At 45.4% G+C, this 20,624-nt stretch overlaps 1 protein-coding gene across 3 annotated transcripts in view; it reads left to right on the forward strand.

The window, feature by feature from the left end:
* The first annotated feature begins 10,718 nt into the window (after positions 1-10,718).
* The window catches only part of ZHX2 (zinc fingers and homeoboxes 2), a 72,043-nt gene continuing 62,137 nt past the window's right edge, over positions 10,719-20,624 (forward strand). For 2 of the 3 annotated variants that reach the window (XM_030444062.1, XM_030444061.1), the window contains exon 1: positions 10,750-10,806. The gene's annotated coding sequence lies outside the window, so the exon portion shown is untranslated. Of the gene's footprint in view, positions 10,807-20,624 lie in introns of all 3 variants that reach the window. The other variant, XM_030444063.1, reaches the window with a different exon arrangement.

Below are 20,624 nucleotides of genomic sequence, written 5' to 3' on the forward strand. Positions count from 1 at the left end.
CTCACCACTGCCTGCATTTCTTACCAGCTGGTTCATTGGGGTTTTTTCTGTAGCCTCAGTTAGTCACCATGTTTTGTTACCTCAAGTGCAGTCTCAGGCTAACACCATGTCACAGTTCTGGAATGATGGTGAACTGGTGCATGGCCAACCTGGTGCCCAGGCAGAGGGGTCTTGTATCCACCCACAACAAGCTGAGTCAGCACTGTTGCATTTCGAAGAAGTCCTTGCTGAACAGCCAGTGGGCTGGCTACATTAGGCATCTGTTTTCCATTGCAATCAAGCTGTGTTGAAATCACCATCTTTATTACTGAAGCACTGGTGTTTTACCATCAGCTTCAGAGGGAATCACTATGCCAGAGTAGTAGATGAGGCAGTCGGACACCCTGCCCTCTTTTTTTTTTTCTTTTCTTTTTTTTTTTCCCAGTTCTACAGTACACACAAGTATTAACATATCATCCTGATAAAGCTTTGCTCACTGGCACAGTGCCAGCCCCTCTGCAATGCCTCCTGCTCGGCAGCCCAATCTCCTCAAGTTTGAGGGATGCAATCCAAATCTCTTAGCAACATTAAATCTCATTCAATTAACTTTCTTGAGGGACAAAATTATTTTGTTACTACCATTTGCCGGCCTGCTGTATGTACTATGCCACCCAGCAGCAAAGTCATTGAGCCTTTAGATGCAGGGAGGACACACAGCATGCTCCAGCACAGGAGCTCTGGCTAGACTGAGCATCCTGAGCTGTGAAAAAACCCATTGGCCAAAAACCCCACCAAATCCTCAGAAAGGTCCACAGCAGCAAAAGGTCCAAGCCACTGCCTGAGTTTTACTGTTTCCTATTGGTTCCACTTGTGCTGAGCACTCAGCAGAGACTCCTGTTTCAAGGCATCCTCTCTCATTCTTTGGATTCATGTGGCATCCACAGCTTGAGAGGTGCTGGTTCAGCAACTACCAGAGATGCACCAGCACAGCATGGCCTTGAATTTGGGCTGGTCAAGTGTCCTGCCCACACTAAGCACATGAATATATGCCTCTATCTGACACTGCATTATAAATAAGAGGTCATTGTTGCCTCCAAGGGGATTTCTTTTGTACCTGTAACAAAAAGCAGGGAAGTATATGAGGGTGTCTTCCAGGTCCAGAAAGAAAAAATAGAAACTGCTACTAAACTCAGCCAGAAGATAACAAGTGATGGGCCCTCCAGGAAGTGGCAGCTTACCCTTATAGGCCTCTCCAACTTGTGATTTTACAGAGTATTTATGCTTAGTTGCAACACGTGAATCTTTAATTACACAGATAAGACATTAAAGGGACATCATTTTCTTTCCAGAACCAGTCAAAAACAACCAAGGAAGCAGTAATTTGTTTTCACCACACAGCAGGTGGCATTATATCCTTCATTAAATTATACAGATATGATTAATATTAATCTGCATTTGTATCACTATGCATCAAAGTCAGCATCCATCACACCATCCTTAGAAGAGCATTTATTTTTAAATGTATTTCATTAAAATGAATAGGACCTGGACACAAAGCCTCCCTTCTCCCACCTCCCACCACAGACTTATTTTGATAGTAGATCCCTGCACTTCTCTGTAAGATCTGCACAGATTCTATGGCATCAAGGAAATCACTAAGAAAATCTGCTCTTATTTTTCATTCTAGTACTGACTTCCAAGACCTATTGCACATAAATTCAAGGGTTTAGAGGAAGGGGAAATCCTTAGTTTTGTGCTTTTTAATATGGAAAAGAGTAGTTCTGAAACCAGGTGCTAATTTACATTTAACAGCCATCAAAATACAGGCCCATGCCTTTATAAAGGTACACACCTTCAGCAGTTACCTCCTTGTGTATTCCCCCTCTGCCTTTTCCAAGCTTCCCCTGGTACTGCCACCCATGCATTGCACCTCCTAGTTCCCATCCTGTCTGCTCAATCCTGGATGAAAAACAATTGTTGGCTGCCTGATGTTAAATTAAATTTGTGTCTTGTAATGTAAATGCACCCACAGGCTGAAGTAACAGGCTCATTTTTTTTTAAACCAAATTTTACATAGTTTCAGGTTTTTCTCCCCCAGACACTTGCAGAGTGTGGGAAAATCAGTATTTTACAGGCAGCACTTGAGTTGAGTTTAGCCAGCTCTCTGGAAAAATGTCATCACAAATTTGTCACCAAACCAGTGTGACATTTAAGGTGGATACTATAACAAAATATTTTGCACTGAGAGAGACCTCTTTCTGAGTTTTTCAAGACTGGGAAAAAAACATTTTCCTTTATTGTAGTAAACACACATGGCCTAACCTATAATTTGGCATGTTCTCCAGCAGCTAGCTTTGCAAATCCAGTTTTCCAAAGCTTACAGGAGTTATTACTAGAATGGCCTTGCAGCAAAAAAAAAATCCCAGAGCTACCCCAGCACACAGGGAAAATCTGCACTTGGAGGACCTAAGGGCAGATCTCTTACTGAGAAGATGATATGAACTCTTGGCTGAGCCCTGGCAGCAAAAAGACTCCAATTTGTTTCTGTGAGCTCTGTGATACTGCTTTTATATTCTGATAGTGGCATGCCTACACTTTTCTGTGAAAGCAGGAAAATTCCTACTGACACTGCTGAGATCCAGGGCAGCCTTAGATGTATTTTCTGCAAGGCACAGCGGGCGGAACCGAGCCCTCCTGCGGGGGTCAGCGATGGGGAGAAGGATGGGTGACATGGCTATGACAGAACGTTTAGAGTCAGGGGATTTGGCTGTGCCTGGGGTTCTTTTCATGGAATCAGCAAATGTCACAAAAGTCCCCATGCTGGTTTTGATTTTTCTGAAATAATTTGGCCCATGGCCAAATTTCCAGTTGAGTTCCATTTTATCCAAGGTCCAGTTTCCCAGCGGAAAATTTGGATAATCATAGGTGCTGAGAATATGGGTGTACTGTAAAGCTTATCAAGGTATTCTTACAAGCAGCTGGAGACTCAGGTTTGGATGGAGCCACAGAAGCACTGTTATTTTTGAGAATGCCCAGCCAAAGACCAGTAAACCAACTGCATGCACCATCAGAAAAGAGATTATTTTAATCTTCTCACATTAAACCTGCCCAAGGTAAACATGCTTCTATCTTTCTGTGGTTGAAATATGTTGCCATAAGTGTTTAGTGTAACATTTGACCTGTTTCTCTTGAATCTTCCTAGATTACGGTCAAGCAATTTGCACTTCAATAGTTCAGGGGCTGTGCTGCATTTTCTGGGGTTGGAGCATAGCTCAGCTGTAAAAAACATGCTGGAGGCTGTGAGACAGCATAAAAGGCTGAGACAGGGAGAATTTTTAAAGCCAATTTTGGAGAGAGAAACCATTGTATTTGATTCCCTTTTTTTTTCTCTTTAGTTGTGAGCTAAAAAATTATGGAGGTCTTCAAGTTCAGCTCTCCAAAATGGCTTAAAGACAAAGCTGAAGCAGCATTTGCCACCTATCCCATTCCACTGATAAAGAACAGAGTGATCTCTATCAGATGAAATGGCCTAATTAGTAATACACTGGGGCTGTACATATTTTACACATTCAGAAAGGGACAGAAATGGAACAGATGTGTAAGGACTCTCAGTCTTATGCACCAGTTCCACCATAAGGGATGGAGGAACCTATGGCATCTAAGGGCTGCATGGCCTTCTGTCACAATACAGACCTCAGCAGAGCAGACCTGCTGTGGTCCCCTAGACCTAACCATCATCATATAGAAATTATTACAGTTTCTTAACACTTGAAAATCTAGTACTATGGAAGTCCAGTATTTCTCTGCACAGTGTGTGACTTGAGGAACTGTATCAATTTTCACAGATTCTCTCCTTCCCTTCCCAAAGCACCCCCCAGCTTTGTTAATACGTATCACTTAATAGGTACATATAATACCACCATGTCTATTCAGCAACAAATAAAATAGCTGAACTCAGCTGCCTGTTAACTTTCCAGATCCCCATGGAGGTGGCAGATTGTACCACCAGTCCCTCTAGGTTTTTGTCAAATATCCTCATCAATGCTGCTTGCACCACCAATCCAGAGATGCTATATTCTAATCTAAGGGACAGATAAAGACACATTCTGAAATACATACTAAAGTACAGATAAATATACAAGATATCTCTGTGAATTCGTTACACGTGCAAATAGCTTCCTGGAAGAGCAGGCTCAGTTGGATGTTAAAATCTGATCCCAAACCTACAGAAATCACACCAAAAAAAAAAAAAAAGAAAAGAAAGGAAAAAAAATCTCTACTTTGAACCAAGGGCTCTGAACCAGGTCTTTGGTTAATTGGAAATGGATACCACTGGGTATGACACCTGCTGGGAGGTCTTTGGCCACTAATCCACTCCAGTTGTCCACAAAGGCTTGAGACAGTTGTCATCTTTCACACCAGGCTCAGCAGGGAGCTGAGAGATGAATGGCTTGGAAAGCCAAACTCCTCAGATCCAGCCCTGTTATCTTCTGGATGGGGCAAAGCCACAGGGGGGCACAGGTGAAGTATGCATTGCCAGTAGCCATACCATACCTGCCCCCAAACAGGAAGGAGAGTTTCGACTCCAGCACTTTCAATCACTAATAAAATCTGCACTTATTTTTCATTCTCCTACTGACTTCAAAGTCCTGGGGCTATATGTACACAGCCCCACAGAACGTAGGTACACAGAAGGGAAAAAATTTAAAAGTCTTAAAAATTCCTAGGTTTTCTATTGAATTAATGCCATAAACTGGTAGAAAAGACTTCTCAACAAAACAACTTTCTCTAAGGAGAGCAAAAATGATTTCTCAACTGAATGCCCCCCCAGCCCTAGCACTTGAAATCTTGAAAAAAGCTCTGGGGAAGGCTTTGGCCTGTCTGCTTCAGGACAAATCCCATCAGCTTGTAGCAGAGATCCCACTTCTGTTAATACAGAAGCTGCTTTTATTCCTCCTGCCAAAGCAGCCTTGTCTGCCCAGTCCCACAGTGAGGTCATAACTCAGGGTTGATCACATCACAGCACGTTGCCATGGCAATGCTTGAACTGTCACAAAGGATGTGCGCTATGATTTCACAGCAGATGGGCTGTGAGGGAGGAAGCCCTCATTTAAATTTTAAAAATCGCTTTAGTAATTAGCAAGAGCAATAGAAAAAGGCATTAAAAAGAAAAGAAAAATCCCCAAACTGCCTCTCACAGCAGAGGTTATGGGATTCACATGGGATCTGATGGAAAGGATGGCTGAGCTCCTTCTCCAAGTTCACCCAGCCCTTGGGGTTGGTGATGAGTCCAAAAAGTCAGCAGGAGGCCCAGAGCAGCAGGGGGCAAGCAAGCCCCCCCCCTGCACACCACTGAATTTCAAAGCACTCCGGAGCTGGGCCAGCCACCCTTCCCAATGGCCAGACAGGAGTGACAGAGGGCAGGAGCAGGGTGCCACAGGCTTTTTTAAAGCACAGACTGTCTACTCTAAGGGGAAGTGTAGTGTTCTGGATTCAGAAGTTTTTAGCATGGAGCTGCCTTAGGTACTTCTACGGCTCTTTTTTAATACAGCAGGTTAGGACCCCCAAGTCACACAGATGTTTTTTGCCCCTGCACCTGGGGGTGTTTGCCCTAGGGGAGTGTTACTCCCCCAAGTAAAGTATGTAACCTCTTGCTCCCTAATTCTCAGAGCTCCACATTACTGACCCACACAGTAGCCTGCTCCAGTCTTGCCCTTCATCTTCAGCATCTCTTTCACAGAGCATTAACCCAGTCCCACCTATTGCCTCTGCACTTGGCAACTGACATCAACAGCTGACAATGGAGGCAAAGCAGCATCAAGCTTTCCAGATGGCCATGGTGCAGCCCTGCTCCCCCCTCAGTCTCCTCTATCCCCAACAGAGGTGACCTTGAGGAGGCAGAACCTCGAGTCCCTGTCCCCATGGCCACCACAGCTTGTTGCAGAGATGCCAGCGTCCTCCAGCTGACCACAGCAGCTCTCTTCCACATCACAGGAGCTCAGCATCCTCAACTCAGTATTAAATGTCTCTTCCTTGTGCCTGCAGCAGGCACCACACGCCGTGTTTCAGGGACCTTGGGCTGAGTCCTCATACTAATGGGGAGAGCAGACTTCAATGCAGCATGTTCCTTGTTCGTTCAGTGACTAACTGTTGATCTCTCTAAGAATGAGCCAGATGGTTCCCGTGATAAGTGATCAGCTCTCCTGGAGTTTTTGAAACAGAAAAAGACAGATGCCTGCGTGCCTCTTGCCAGGACCCATCTTAAGCTCAAGCAAGGAGTGCAAATGCTTAGGGAGGTAATGTTCAGGGGATTCTCTCCATTCAAGCTTAGCAACTAATCTCCACCATCAGCCCTGCGTCCTGAAGGGGAGGCATCTTGCTTTCTGACAGCTTCCCTCAGCTTAAGGGCACTACAAATCATAAGGTCAGCCCTTATAATTGGATCAGACCTTGATATTGCTTGGCTCTTCTACGCATTTATATTAACATCTCATTTTGCAGACAGCGCATCCAATCAGTGCTCACTACCTCAGCTTGCATTTGCACACCCCAGTGACTGAGAATGCTGACAGGATCAACAAAGCATTTTAGAAAAGGAGAAAGCTTGATTTGAGAAGTAGTTTTTGCTAGGGTGAAGAAAAAACAAACCACCAAGATAGAGGAGTGAGTGGCTAATGCAGGAGACTAAAAAGCTTTGTTTCTCAGCCACTCCTCTTCACAATGTGTGCTGACCATCAGCCAAGCACCACTTCCTTAGGACAAAGATGTCCACAAGAAAGGCAAAAAATATAACAGCATTTATCTGCTGATTTCTTTCTAAATTTTTTTTTACCTTAATTTCTACTGCTGACTGCACATGAAGCCTAACTCTACTACTGTGCTGTCATTAAACACACAAAGTGGGAGCAAGGGAATTGCCATGTCTGTATGAGTCAGAAGAACAAGGTGGAAGCAGAGCTAGGAGCAAGGTGTAAAATTAGCAATTGAAGCTGAGGCTGGTTCTTCTCAAAACCAGCTCTCAGGCAGCAGCTTGGCCCATCAGTCTAGGACTGGTTCACCTTGCCCTGGAGAAGCAAACACATACTGAAGCTCACAGCCCACCCATGTGCTGCTGCATCACTTAGCCAGACTCCACTTGGTCTTACAGCATTAGGCCAGCATTAAAATTAACAACTTGTAGCCACACACTCAACAGAGAATGACTGTCCTGTTATTTACATGCTTCTGTTTTGCCTCTTAAAGGATTCAGATTCCCTTTGAGAATATTTACACAGTCTCTTCACAGTGAAATTCATAGCTGCACCTCCAACAGAGGGAATTAGATCTGTAATGCTGACTAAGCCTGCAATTTCACAGGATTAAACAGTCAGAAAGAAACCACTAAAATGAAAAAGTCTGAAATGCATGTGACCATACACATGTCAGACACTCATCACCTTACCGTAAAAAAGTAGATATGCATATTGCTACATAGTTCATTACCTTTGACCGAGGCACTATTTCACAGGTGAGTTTGCAACTTTATGGAGCAGATGTCACTTTAAATCTAGAGAAAGTGCACCCAGGAAACAGAGAGGACACTGGATTTAAAGCAAGCAAGTGCTCTGCCCTCACTTTCCAGGGAAATTGTGCATGAATGCTCACTGTGCTTTGTAATCACTGTGGATTCCATTGTGCTATTAATTGAAACGAGAGGCCTTATGTAAAAGAAATTTAAAATTGCAAATTTTCCTTTTGCATGTTCTGTAAAAAGTAATTTCCATTTTGTTATGTTGCCCTGCAGTATTTTAATGTTATGTTTCTATGAATTAGTTAGATACCTAAACTTAGCTAGAGTGTTCACATTGCATCTATGATTGATAATTTGGGAGGGGCATGATTTCCCAAGAAACCAAGGCTTTTGCAATTATCAAGTCTTAATTATAAGTGCTGTTCTCTCATTCCTCAGTAAATTTTTGATCCTTTTAGTTAACTTCAATTAAATTTGACAGTCAGAGCTAACTGACTAACTGTAAGCTTCCTAAAAGACTATATCTGGGTAGAGATGCCACACAGTGTGTTGGTCCCACTGCTCAAGATTCAAATGGAGGAGGAATTTGACAAGCAAACTGGAAAACATTCACAGGACAGATCTCTATGCACTGTATTTTAACCTTTAATGTGGGAAAATGCAAAGTGACACTTGAACAGGTATCCTTAAACTTACCTACATGGTCTGAACAGCTTCTCTAGCATTAACATTGAACACACAGTGCTCACAAAGCTGTCCTTACATCTTTCATTTAGAATGGCAATAGCAACTGCTACACTTTTAAAACCACATCCTCCTCACATCAAATACTGCTCAATTTTTAATGACCTTTCAGCTCCTAATTTGAGAGACATCATCCAAGGGTTGGGGACAGGCAGATGAGCCCCGGTGGGGGCTTTACTTGGTGCAGGGATCGCTTTGACCTCAGGTTAGAAGTGTCTTTGTTACAACCCAGGCTTAAAGTCTGAAACCCCGGACCCGGCTCCAATTGATGGCTCCTTTTTGCACTTGAAAGGCAGTATTAGCCGTCTGTATCACCCAATCAATCAAAGACCCTTTGGATTTGGCAATTCAAAAACAAGTTAAAGAGGCCTAAAAGTGAGTGTTAATTAGGAAAAGAGCAAGCAGATGAGTTTTCACCTGCTTTTCCAGTGGTCTGCACTTTCAAAAATTTTTTCTATTCATAGCATAGAGTTCTTATTTAAAAGTTGGCATTGGTTTGGTTTGGTTTGGTTTGTTCCCTAGGCGTTCAAAATTCAGAAACATTTCCTGAAGCGTTAAACAAAATTTATTCAGCAGTATTTATATAAAAAGGGGATTTTTCATTTGGAGAACAAACAAAACCCCCACACCCTAAAGGAGGAAAACTAGACTTCAGTGAGCATCATCAAGTTCTAATGGCCATCTTCCGTGCCCCCAGCAAGTGCGGAGAGGATGTCCATGCTAATCCCTCCCTAACAGCTACAATAGAAAAAGAGGAAAAGTTAGTAGAGATCTCCGAGCTGGTGGCAGAAAGGAAGGAATCCATCCTGTTATCAAATACTTGCAGAGACTGTACTCAATCAGGCAGTCAGAAAACACGCCTACTCAGATAAGGGTATCCCTGCAAAGAAATCTCTTGACACTGCTTTGACATATTTACGTTCTGCCGCGATTATTCAGTTGCAATAACTTGGAGCTCCTCTTCTGACACTCTAACACAAGCCACTCTAACACAAGTCCCCAGCCCTGCAAGGGGAAGGGAAACAAAAACGTCTCCCGAGGAAGCTCCTCAGCTGGGACAGGGACTGCAGCCGAGCTCTGACTCCCTGCACAGCGCTGGCTGTACGGGGCAGTCTTTGGAGCTTTAGGTATACAGTTCAAATATTGATTTGATGCGATCTAATCAGAGATACCTCATCGCAGATAGCAAAGCCCTGAAGTTAGAGTGAGATTATGCTACCCCCAAGTCCTATTAGCCTGGTCTTGTTGGAAGATCTGCTATCTAGTAACAAGATACAATCGGTAAATTATTTCTTTTAATTAATTAATTGAAGTTAACAGAAAGTAGCCTAGGTCCTCTCCATCTACATCTCTTTGAAAGAAAGGCAAAGAGGCACAAGAGTTCAGCGACAGTTTTAAACGAGGGAAAGGATTCCTGCGATGCTGCACAGGAGCAGAAATTGCAGCATCCCTTGGAAATACACACCACCTTCTGCCAAGCAAGAAACAACCATCGCCTGAAGTCCACCCAAATTCGGGTTGCTTGGAAAATCTCCGTCACAAGCCGAGGATGAAATGATGCCTCCCACCTCCGCAGGTAACCTGACCCGCACCTGAGGAAGGGGTGCAGCCTCACCCAGCCCCTCAGCATCCCGCTGTCTCCCCAAAAGGGGGGGTCCAGCCCCCGCCGTCCTTCCAATGGGGGTCTAACCCCGCCGTTCCTATAGCGGAGGCTCCATCCACGAGATGCTAAGCCGGAGGTCCCGTCCCCAAGTCATGTAAGCAGGGTCCAGATTCTGCCACCCCCACAGGGGAAGCTCCAGACCACGCTGTCGAGAACCGAGGGAGGGTCCATACTCCCCGATGTCGCCACCGATCGTACAGCCCGATTCCGAGGGGGCCTCTCCAGCTGCCAGCCCCGGCTCCGCTCGGAGGACCGGGGAGGGGGATCCGTGTGGTTCCGTTCGTGGAGCGAGACGGGGTCACGGAGGGAAGCGGCGGAGTACCCGGCGACGGCACCGGCCGGGCCAGGCACGGGCAGCCGGTGTCACCACATGGGCCGTGGAGAGCCCGGCGGAGCCCACGCTCGGGCAGGGGAGTGCGGGGGGGGAGGGGGGATGCGGGACGGGGGGGGTGCGTGGAAACCTGGTGGGGCCGAGCCGGAGGAGGAGGGGCCGGAGCCGGGCGGGGGGTTGGGGGGGCACAGCCCCGTTCACAACTTTCCGCCGCGCCGAGGGACCCCGGCGGCCGCGCCGGCGGTGGTATCGTATGCAAATACGCACGCTGACGTCAGAGATCATGTGGGTTTTGGCGTAGATCCCCACCGATCGAGGGCTCTTTTTTTTTTCCTTTTTTTTTTCCTTTTTTTTTTCCTTTTTTTTTTTTTTTTCTTTTTTTTTTCCTCCCCCTTTTTTTTCCTCGGCGGGGCCCGGCGCCGTCTGCGTGCGTGCGCGCGTGGCGGTGCGCGCGTGTTTCCCCGCGGGCCGGCGCGGCGGGGGCGGGGGGCGCGGGGTCCCACGGAGCGGCGCGGAGCAGCACGCGGAGCCCCGGTACCGCCGCGCCCGGGACAGTCGGTGCCGCCGCCCTGGGCGCAGGTAGGAAACTTCCCAGGTGGGTCTCCCCGTCCCCGTGTTCCCCCCAGTCCCGGCGCTCCCCCCATCCTCCCCCTCCTTCCACACGGGCACTCGCCGGCGCTGCCGCCCCGGCCGCTCGCACCCAACTTTTCCTCCTGCGAAAACTGTCCGGTTCCCGGGACTCCGGCGGGGGCCGAGGGCTGGGGGCAGGGGAGGAAAGGGGAGGGTGGGGGGGGGGGGAAACCGCCGGGGGTTGGTAGCGGGGAGGGTTGTTCGGGGTGGGCTTTTAATTTTTTTAGGTATATTTTTAATTTTCACCGTGCAGCCTCCTCCTCTCCACCCCGGTCCTCCTCCCCGCTCCCCGCCGCCTCGCGATGGCAAGTTTGGGTGAAGGGGAGAAAGCAGGAGGAGGAGGAGGAAGGAGGGGGGGGGGAAGGAAAAAACATGTCTACGTTTGTCTATGTCGACATCAGCAACACAAAATATGGCGTCCGCTTTCGACAGGGCGTTACGTAGAGGCGAGCAGGGCGATTTTGTCAGTGCGGGCTTTAAAAAGCAGTCGCCGGTTTCCAGGGAGGGGCGGGGGAGGGGAAGGGGGGGAGCAGCCGCCCCGGGGTGCTGCGGGCGCGGGGGAGGCCCGGCGGCAGCCGCCACGCGTGGCTCCGCGCCCACGGCCGGACTTGGCAGCTGTTGTTTCTGCTTTAATTTTTTATTTTATTTTATTTTCCTCTCTGCCCTCCCATCCTTGTCCTCCCCCCTCGCACCCCATGGCTCCGTGTCCGTGGCGCGGAGGCTCTCTGGCTCTTGTCCCGCTGCAGCCGGTACCTGCGGAGAGTGGCGGAGCGGGTGGCACCGCGGCGGGACCGCGGCGGGGCAGAGCCGGGCGCCCCACTCCATCCCCACCTCGGCCTCTGCGAAAGTCTCTGCCCTCCTCTAGCATTTCATTTTCCCTGGGATGGGGAGTTTTAGGGAAACTCAGCACTGCCATGTTGCACCCAGGGTTTTGTTTTGTTTTTTGTTTTGTTTTTTAAGAGGGGTGACTCCCTTTTGTTTTAGTTTGTTTCCAGAGCCATCACATAACTCTTTTTTTTTCTTTTTTTTTTTCCCCTTTTCTTCTCTCTGTCCCCTCTGAGATAAGGGAGACAGCAAAAGACTCTGATTTTTCTCCCCTCTTTGCTAGAAATACAACTTGGAAGTGCGGAAGTGGAGTTGGGATGTGCTTGTCTGACTTTGGGGTGTTGCTCTGCCCATCTTTTCCTTGAGACCTTTTGTTCATTCTGTGCCTGGGAATCCCTCTGTGGGGAGAGAGCCTGACAGGGGGCATGGCCTCGATTTCCTCCTGTCCTGGGTTCCCCAGGCACCTCTCCGATGGAGGTTCCCCATCCTCTCGGGGCAGGTGCTCCTTCTAAAGTCAAGGGATCTTGCGAGGACCCTGCCGTGCAAGGGAACCCTGGAAGTTTTTGATCAGAAGGTGGAAGGCAGAAGGGACAAAAGCATCGAGAGGAATGGGAATAGGAGCAAAGAGGAGGACTCCTGCTGGGTGTGAAGGTGACTTGATGATAAGGATTGCTGGGTGTCAGCACCTCCAGCCAGCTCGGGTCGCAGCTCCAGGAGCATCAGACAAGGGTGATGGAATGTGCAGTGCCTTGGGAAGCTGCACCTCTGGTAGCTGTGGGGATCTCTGTCAACAGTGCTGGGGTTCCAGTGTAAATCTGGCACCTAGGCAAAACTGGTTTGTCTTACTTGTTTTGTCCCACCTAGATTCATATGCACAGGCATAGTTCAGGAAGGAATTTTAGCACACCCTTTAGTGGAACAGTGATGGTCATCCCATTGTAACCCCTTTCCAAATTTGGGCTGAGAACTAAAATATCAAAAACTTTAACATAAGTCTTTTAGAGCAAATGATCGTTGCCACTCTGCTTCATTATCCAGCTCTTCTACAAATAGTAGCTAGTCAATAAGTTGTCTTTTTTCTTTTTTTTTTTTTTTTTTTTTTTGGGGGGGGGGGTTGAAACCCCTACTGATTAAACTTTGTGCAAGGTTTGTCCCGCCTGGCTGGGCTTGGGGTAGTTGTGCAGACACAGGTGTGAGCAGCAGGGGTCTGTGTCTCTTGCAGAAGCCTCTTATACCTCATATGTCACCTTACTGGGGAATGGCATGTGAGGTAACACGGCTGTGAGCTGACATCGTTTCATTAGACCGGTAGAGGAGGAATTTTGTTGCTTAGGAGGTATCTGTGACCGAATTGCTTTGCCAGTGTCATATATTCCTGTCCTGGTGAAGCCTTTCTGATGTAGATGTGGCTTCGGTCTGTTGCATGAACTCGGCAGCTCTTTGAAACACAGAATTGCAAATTGATCTCCGGGTCAGGGAAAGCAAGGTTCTGGCCAGCAATCTGGAAGAATATAAATGCTAAAAAGTCCATGCATTTTTAAAGTCGTTGGCTGGTCCTTACTTTAGCCCAGCAGTCCTGTGCCTGTTTATCCCCTTCCAGGCTTCTGCAGCACCTCCTGCAGAAATGAATGGCCTGGAGCTGGCTCCAGTTCATCCTCTTGTACCTGTGATGAGCTTAGTGCTGGAAAGTGCTTACAGATGCACATATCTCATTTACCGTGTGAATGCTCACCTTCATAAAGTGACGTTTTTCCTGCCTCCCCACCCCAAAAGTTCACCTGCAAAGTTTCATCCCACAAGATATCTCTGCTGGTGGTGCTAGAAGGCGGTGTGCTCCCAGAGTGTGCAGTGTTCTTTCTCTCAAAGTACCACTTTTTTTTTCCTTTTTACCCTAGTTACAATCCATAGTTTTTCGACAGTGGCTGTAAAATCAATAATCCATTTAATTTTTGATTCTCTTTTGTTGGAGTTGTGTTATGTTTTTATTAAAAGTAAAAAAAAAAAAAAAGTAGCATTAAATATAGCAAAGTTACTTGCTTCTTTTTACATTTCTATATGAGTTTCAAACTGCTGCAGGCTGGAAGGAGAACACAGCAGGTTTTGCTCATCTTCATACATGATGAAGATTTTTAATGCCAGGCATGACATAACTGGTTTTGCATGTGTGACATCCTTGGGTTTTATTCCATTTATCTTTGCTCTAACTCAGGTGGTCCTCAGTGATATTACTTGGAGTCTCTTCTGGTTGAGATGTTTTGATCCATGTCTAAATTATTTTCCTGTATGTCAACTTAAGGAATGAAAATAAATCAAAATAGTATTTTTCCTAGAATTTGTTTAGAAATGACACTGTCACAACCGAATTCCTTGAGATTTTAGCATGTCTGTCATGTTGTAGTAAAGCTGCATCTGCTTTTTGTGTGGAGAGAGTGTAATGGTAGTTCTGATTTTCAAGTGTGATTATAATTCAGCAAGTGTGTTCTTTCACTAAAAGTTGTTGCAAACTGAGTGTTGCAACTTGTGTATCTGTATGATGGTATCTGTTTTTATTGAAAGTAATAAAAACAGGCATCAAACTAATCTCACAAGATTTTAAGTTAAAGCTGTTTGAGTAATGGTTGGTCTAATGTCAAGGTGTGTTTACATGTGTCTCATCAGTTGGAAATACTGTTTGTGATTTTAGTTTATTTTATCGACTTCAAAAATAGGCAGGTCTGAAGTTTAAAGGTTGTCGTGATGCAGTCTAGTCCTGGAGTACCAGTAAATTTATCTTTTTTCTGCAAAAGCCAGAAGAGCTGTTGATTTCCAGAACGTTACAAATGCTTTTGAGAGTGTGATTTGCAGAGGTGTAGCAAAATGGGAAAGAAGTGAACTGAGCCTTTGCAAGATGAAGGGGAGAAAGCCTAATTCCAGCCTTGCCATCCAGAGGCAGTTCAGAAATCAGCAACCCAACCCTCCTTCCCAAAACTGCTGTGTCTGCAAATCAGAAGTGGAGTCTGAGATATTGTTTTGTTTTAAAATAATGCACTTTGGATTGTTGCAAGAAATTCCAGGAATCTGGATTTAAGATGATGCTCTTGATGAGCTTTTCTCAGTACTGTGAGACCCAAAACCTTTTCCTAAAGTAAAAGCTAAAGTTAAAACTAATTTTCTGTATAATGAGTTTAGCAAAAAATGGACACTATTGTGAGTCTGATGGTGTAACTGTGAGATCCAATCAAATTGAGTGATACAGAGTTTTTCAAGGAGATGTGGGAAATTGTTTTGTGTATTTAGTACTAAACAGCCAGTACAAAGTCTGGTTTTTATTAGTGAATGGATGGAGAATGACACAGACAAACAGAGCAGGTTTTGGTATTGGTAACCAGGAGGGGACTTTCTTTAGTCCTTCTGGAAAGTTTATTCTGGTAGCTGAGGACATGGGTTATTGTGTCACCTCCCCTGTGACAGATGCCTCTCTTGAACTGGGGGATGAGAGGGCATGTGCCCAAGCTGCCTGCAGTGGTGCTCCAGGCAGGGCTGGCAGTGGGAATAGTGGTGTTGGCACTTGGCAGAGGGGAGCACTGGCCATCTGCAGGGCTGATGGAGAAGGGAGGAAGGGTCGGGAAGCAAATGGGGAAAGAGGTGACCTGTAATTCCTCTGTGGTTAGAAATCATACATCAGGAGTGCAGCAGGGAGATTTCAGTGAGAGATTTCACAACCTTTTGTGAATTGGCCCAGTGTGCAGATTATGTGCTGGGTGGTGAAAGCAGGGAACATGCAAGGAATTCAGTGTCCCTCCAGCAATGAGCCTCCTCAGTTACACCTGGGATTTATATCTTCTCCAGGTTGTGGCCTCTGGGCAGATTCTCTGATGCGGAACTTATGTAGCAAAACAAAGCCTGTTCACCACTAGCTTGACCCTCAGATTAACTTTTGCAGGTATTTTGGGAGGAATTTGCAAATGCCTCTCCGTCATAAGCTACATATATGCATAGGCTCACCCTTCAGCTCACTTGCCATCTCCACTGTTCACAAGCTCTGAATTGATGAAGATCGTCTCCATCCTGTGCTGCCACTTTGTCTCACAGCCAGAGGAAATCCTCTGGCTTCCCACCCCCAGGTGGCTCTGGTTTAAAGGGCAACCCCATATCCAGAAGATCATAGAACTATAGAATTACTCAGGTTGGAAAACACCTTTTATGATCATCCAGTCCAAATGTCTTGCTATAGGCAGGGACATCATTCACTAGATCATGTTGCTCAAAGTCCCCTGCAACCTGACCTTGAACACTTCTAATGATGGGGCATCTATAACTTTGCTGGGCAACCCATTCCAGTGTCTTGCATCCCTCAGTGTAAAAAATTTCTTCCTTATGACCAATCTAAAACTGCCTCTTTTTGGTTTAAAACCATTGCCCCTTGTCCCATCACTAAAGGCCTTGGTACAAAGTGAGCACATTCATATTTCAGACTACTTAGTATCTCTTTACACAGGGTACCCAGAGTTTAGGAGTGTTCGAGCACTTTGGTGGAGTCAGCATCTCAATGACCATGCCAAGAACTTGCTCCCTGGGTTAATTTGCTGGTTGTGGGCTTATCCTTCCAACTCTGTGTGATGAGTTTGATAAGCTTTATTTAGCTGCATTATTTTAAAACTCCTCTTTTGCTGGTGTAACAGCTTTTCTGCTTGTGGGTTTTGCCAGCACAGCTACATCAGTGACATGTCCTGCCCTGGGCTGGTACAACTGCATGGAAAGCATTAGTGGTACAGACCTGACAGGAGATGTTCACATGCAGAGATATCTGCTGTTGTGTGCTTGTTCAGCTCGTGATGACTGCACATCAGCCCTCCTCTCTGGGAAGCTTTTTACTGCCTGAGTTAAACCCAAGTGAAGCTCAGTCCTCCCAGCAGAAGCTTTGAGACTCAGGGCCACAGGAGCAGGCACATCCTAGTCCAAACTCAAGTGGCTCTGTTCATGTCACAGAGTTCCCTCCCAACCAGTGTTATCTGACCATGACATAGTTGAGTTCACTTGAGAGTTTCCTCCACAACCTGAAAATCATCTTGTCCCCTGGAAAAATCTGACAAATCTGAAAAACAAAGCTACTTCCTTGGTATTTTACTCCACTTTCTCCTTAGCTGTGGGTTTGCACAGAAACTATCTCAGTGAGAAGCAACTTTCTGCTTAAGTGAAATAGATAAGGATTTCAATTTTTTTTTTTTTTTAAGTTGTAGCATATTGGTGATGTGTTCTGCAGTGTGGTCCCAGCTGGCACCAATAGGGGATTATAAACTTCATGAGAGCAGTGGGAGGGGTGGAACAGGAATTTCTTGCACTGGTTTCTGTACCCCATTGTAGATCCAAAATCTTAGTTTTCCTCTCTTCTTTTTCTCCCATTCTTCATGCCCTGACCTTATTTCCCCTCTTAAATACTAACTATTTTTTTAAACCTAAACTTAAAGTTACCAGTGGAATTCGAGTTTTCTTTTCTTGTTGTTAATTGTGTGTTGTTCCCACAGTTTTCTAGTAAGTGTTAAAACTGCATATTTGACTCGGTATAGCTTAAAACAAACCAAAAAAAAAAAACCAAACAAAAAAAGCCCCAAAACCAGTGAGGTTTTCTCACTAGTGACAATATGTAAGGAAGCCTCAGGGTCAGCATTATTTAACCTGTAGTCTGGTGAGCGAAGCAAGAAGTCCTGTGAGCAAAACAGAATAGGGAAAAATGTGTTTCTTTTAAGTGGAATCTTGTTGTTTAGGGGTTAATTTAAAAATAGCAGCCCCAAAAAACAAAAGAAGGTTCTGTGCCACTGTTAAACTCACCCTCAGAGGGGTTCAATAAAATACTGGTATTTCTCAAGAGTTCTGTGCCCCTTCCTTCACCTCCAGTGTGCCTTTTTCTCACTTTTTTGTAACTCTAAAGCAAATTTCATGCTTATTAGTTTCAGTTACTTTAAGTTACACTTCACTCAGCAGAAGTGGAAAAATACTAGGGGGTTGCATTTGTGTTTTGTTTTTTTTTTAAATCTTTTTTGGAAGAAGAAAATCCATGAGTGAGCAGTTGGAGGTAGTAAGTTTTGTTGGATTTCTAAGAGTGCTGGAGAGGGTGGCCCTGGGAAGCAATGTGGGGAGGTTTTCCATCCTCTCCTGCTGGGGGGAGCCGGTACAAAGCAGACAGCACCAGCATCTCCAAGCTTTGCTGCCAGGCTGGAAGAGCACTGCTGATTCACTCTCGCATGAAATAAAGGAAAGTCCTGATGGTTCTGGCCTGAAGTGTTTTTGAAGAGATGTGTTCCCCACCCCTGTACCCGCCTCCCACCTCTAAAGCAAATATGTTTTGTTGTGAGGGTTTTTTTTTTCCAGCATCCTCTTTAGCATGAACTGTCAGGCACCACAGGGAGTTTTTTGTTGTCTTTTGTCTCTCCAGAAACTGATTTATTTAAATGATATGCTGGGAGCATACTGCTGTTGCAGGCTTTGGTGCTTGTTGTCTTCCAGGCTTTGGTACATTTTCCTTGAAAATTATGGAGAATGGGCTTATCCCAGAGAATCATGGTCCTCCCTGAAGCTGAGTAGACACCCTACATTTTTCTAAAGAGGTTCCCCTTGTAGTCTTCTGAGAAGAGCAGCACTGGGCCCAGCCTATCTATTTGCATGTGAGTGAAAGGTTAGGAAGTTGTTTGAAGGCTCTTCTCCCCCCACTCCCCCAGGGAGAGCACTTGGTCATAGGGCTGGGTGTCCATGTGGCTGTTGCTGCTTCCATCCATCCTGGGACAACTGCTGCACCAATACCTTTATTTTATTCAGACAAAGGTGTTTACAGAGTCTTTTATCACTCATTTATTTCCTTGGTGCCATCCTGCATCCACATAGCATCTCTTGCAGCTGTAACATCTATGATGCTTCTTTTCATCACTGTCATGTAATGCTCAGTATCAAGAGGAATCATGACCTTGTGGCTGCAGATTTTTTTGATCTGTTACCTTTCTCTGAAGATGGGGCATCCAGGTGTTTTTTGAGAACCAGAAGTAATTTTATCTGAGCACAGGTTTCCACCACCTATGCTCAGGTACAAGCATCTTGCCAGGAAGGTGCTAGCTCCATTGTGCTGCAGTTTTGAGGGTTAGGTTTGATTTTCTATGAGAAGCATTGATAAGATACTGAAAAAGCCTCTCATGGGGTTTTTGACCTATGGATAGGACCTGGAAATGCTGCATATCAGAGTTCTGGCTTCAGGAGCTGGAGGTTGCTGAGGACCTGCAGGATTTTGCCCAACTGCTGTGGGTGGGAATTTTCCAGGTACAAATGGTAATGAGTAAATTAATAGGAAGCTGCTGCCTTAGGAAGTCTTTACTTCCTTCTGTCTGTCTGGGACCTGATTCTGGTGTAAGGAAGGAATAACCTCCATGTGTGTTTTAAAGCAATTGGTGCAGCAAGGAGAAGCAAAGTGTTTGGAGGGAACTGTACTTACTGTGACATTTTCTCTCTCTTTAAAGTGTCCTCACAATTTTGCTCTTAGTGAAACAGTTTTTACAGGCTGCCCCTCCTCTGCATATCTGCTGGCATCTCGCCTATGTGCCTTGCAGTTATGTCGGGGGAATAAAGGTGGTTTGGGAAATACTGCTCAAGGCGAACACATTTCAAATCCATGGTTAATCAGATATAGGAAAAAAAGGTCTCTGAAATGTTTTGCTTTCAAGCCTAAAGCTACTTGAAATGTCTTAAATGCTATTTGCTTGCCCTGTTACACTGTATAATAAGTACCTTATTATAAGCCTTTATAAGTACTTTATTTTCATCCTTTATCTTATTTTTACATTTTTACTATCTGTTCCTGTGTCCAGAGAGGAGTGTCTCAAGGTATTACTTATGCTGAAAAGATCTCCTATGTAGGGCTGATCTTAGCTCTCAGCCCATCTCTTCTCCAGCAGCTAATCAGAGCACTGAGTGGTGGATTTAAGGTTAATCTCATGAAATCTGAATTCCTTTTTGTGTGCTCTACACTTGCTTCTGGGTGAATGGCAGACAGTGTCAATATTCCCCCAAGGGTTTAGCATAGGGAATGACTGGGCACTGGCACAGTCCTCACCAACTGGCCCTAATTGCCTGCTGAGCCCTCTGCACCTCTCCCACAAAATTTATAGAGATTTTGCTTTGAAATGTGTTACTAAATATAAAGCACCCACTGAAAAGTGTCAAAGTACACAGAGTGTATTGGACATTTAACATCAGAACTGCTGCATACCAAAATTGATGGTGAAGTGGTAGACATCAGAGTGCTGTATGGCAAAGGATTCGTGGCTGTTTGCAGGCTGCTTTACTTAAGAATTACACATTTAACTTCTCTTTGGGGTGTTCTATGTGCAAGGGTAAGGTGTAGTTTGCTTCATTGTGGAAACAGTGTATTGCACAGGAAAGCTGAATTCGTACCAGTGCCTCCTTCACTATCAGTTTCTGTAGATGAGGTTGGAATTTATTATAGAGTCATAGAATATTTGGGCTGGAAGGGATCTTAAACATCACCTAGTTCCAATACCTCTACCATGGGCAGGGACACTTCCCACTAGACCAGGTTGCTCAGATTCCCATCCAGCCTGTCCTTGAACACTTCCAGGGATATAGCACCCACAGCTTCTCTGGGCAGCCTTTTCCAGTGTCTCACCACCTGCACACTAAATAATTTTTTCCTAATATCTAATGTAAATCCACCCTCCTTGATTTTAAAGCCGCTACCTCTCATCCTATCACAACATGCCCTTGTAATAAGTCCCTCTGCTTGCTGGATTGTGTTTTCACCTAGCATGTCATTTGATTTTTCTTTATTTTATTTTATTTTGCTTAACTTTTAATCTATATTTTGTTCATGCCTGTGTAGATTAGGGTCTTACTTGTTCCTTGTTCCTCTCATCCTGATCTTTTTACTGAGTCTCAGGGTAGAGGCTGCTACCATAGGTCAC

Source organism: Calypte anna, chromosome 2 (assembly GCF_003957555.1).
Source record: "Calypte anna isolate BGI_N300 chromosome 2, bCalAnn1_v1.p, whole genome shotgun sequence".
In the NCBI taxonomy this organism is placed as follows: domain Eukaryota; kingdom Metazoa; phylum Chordata; class Aves; order Apodiformes; family Trochilidae; genus Calypte; species Calypte anna.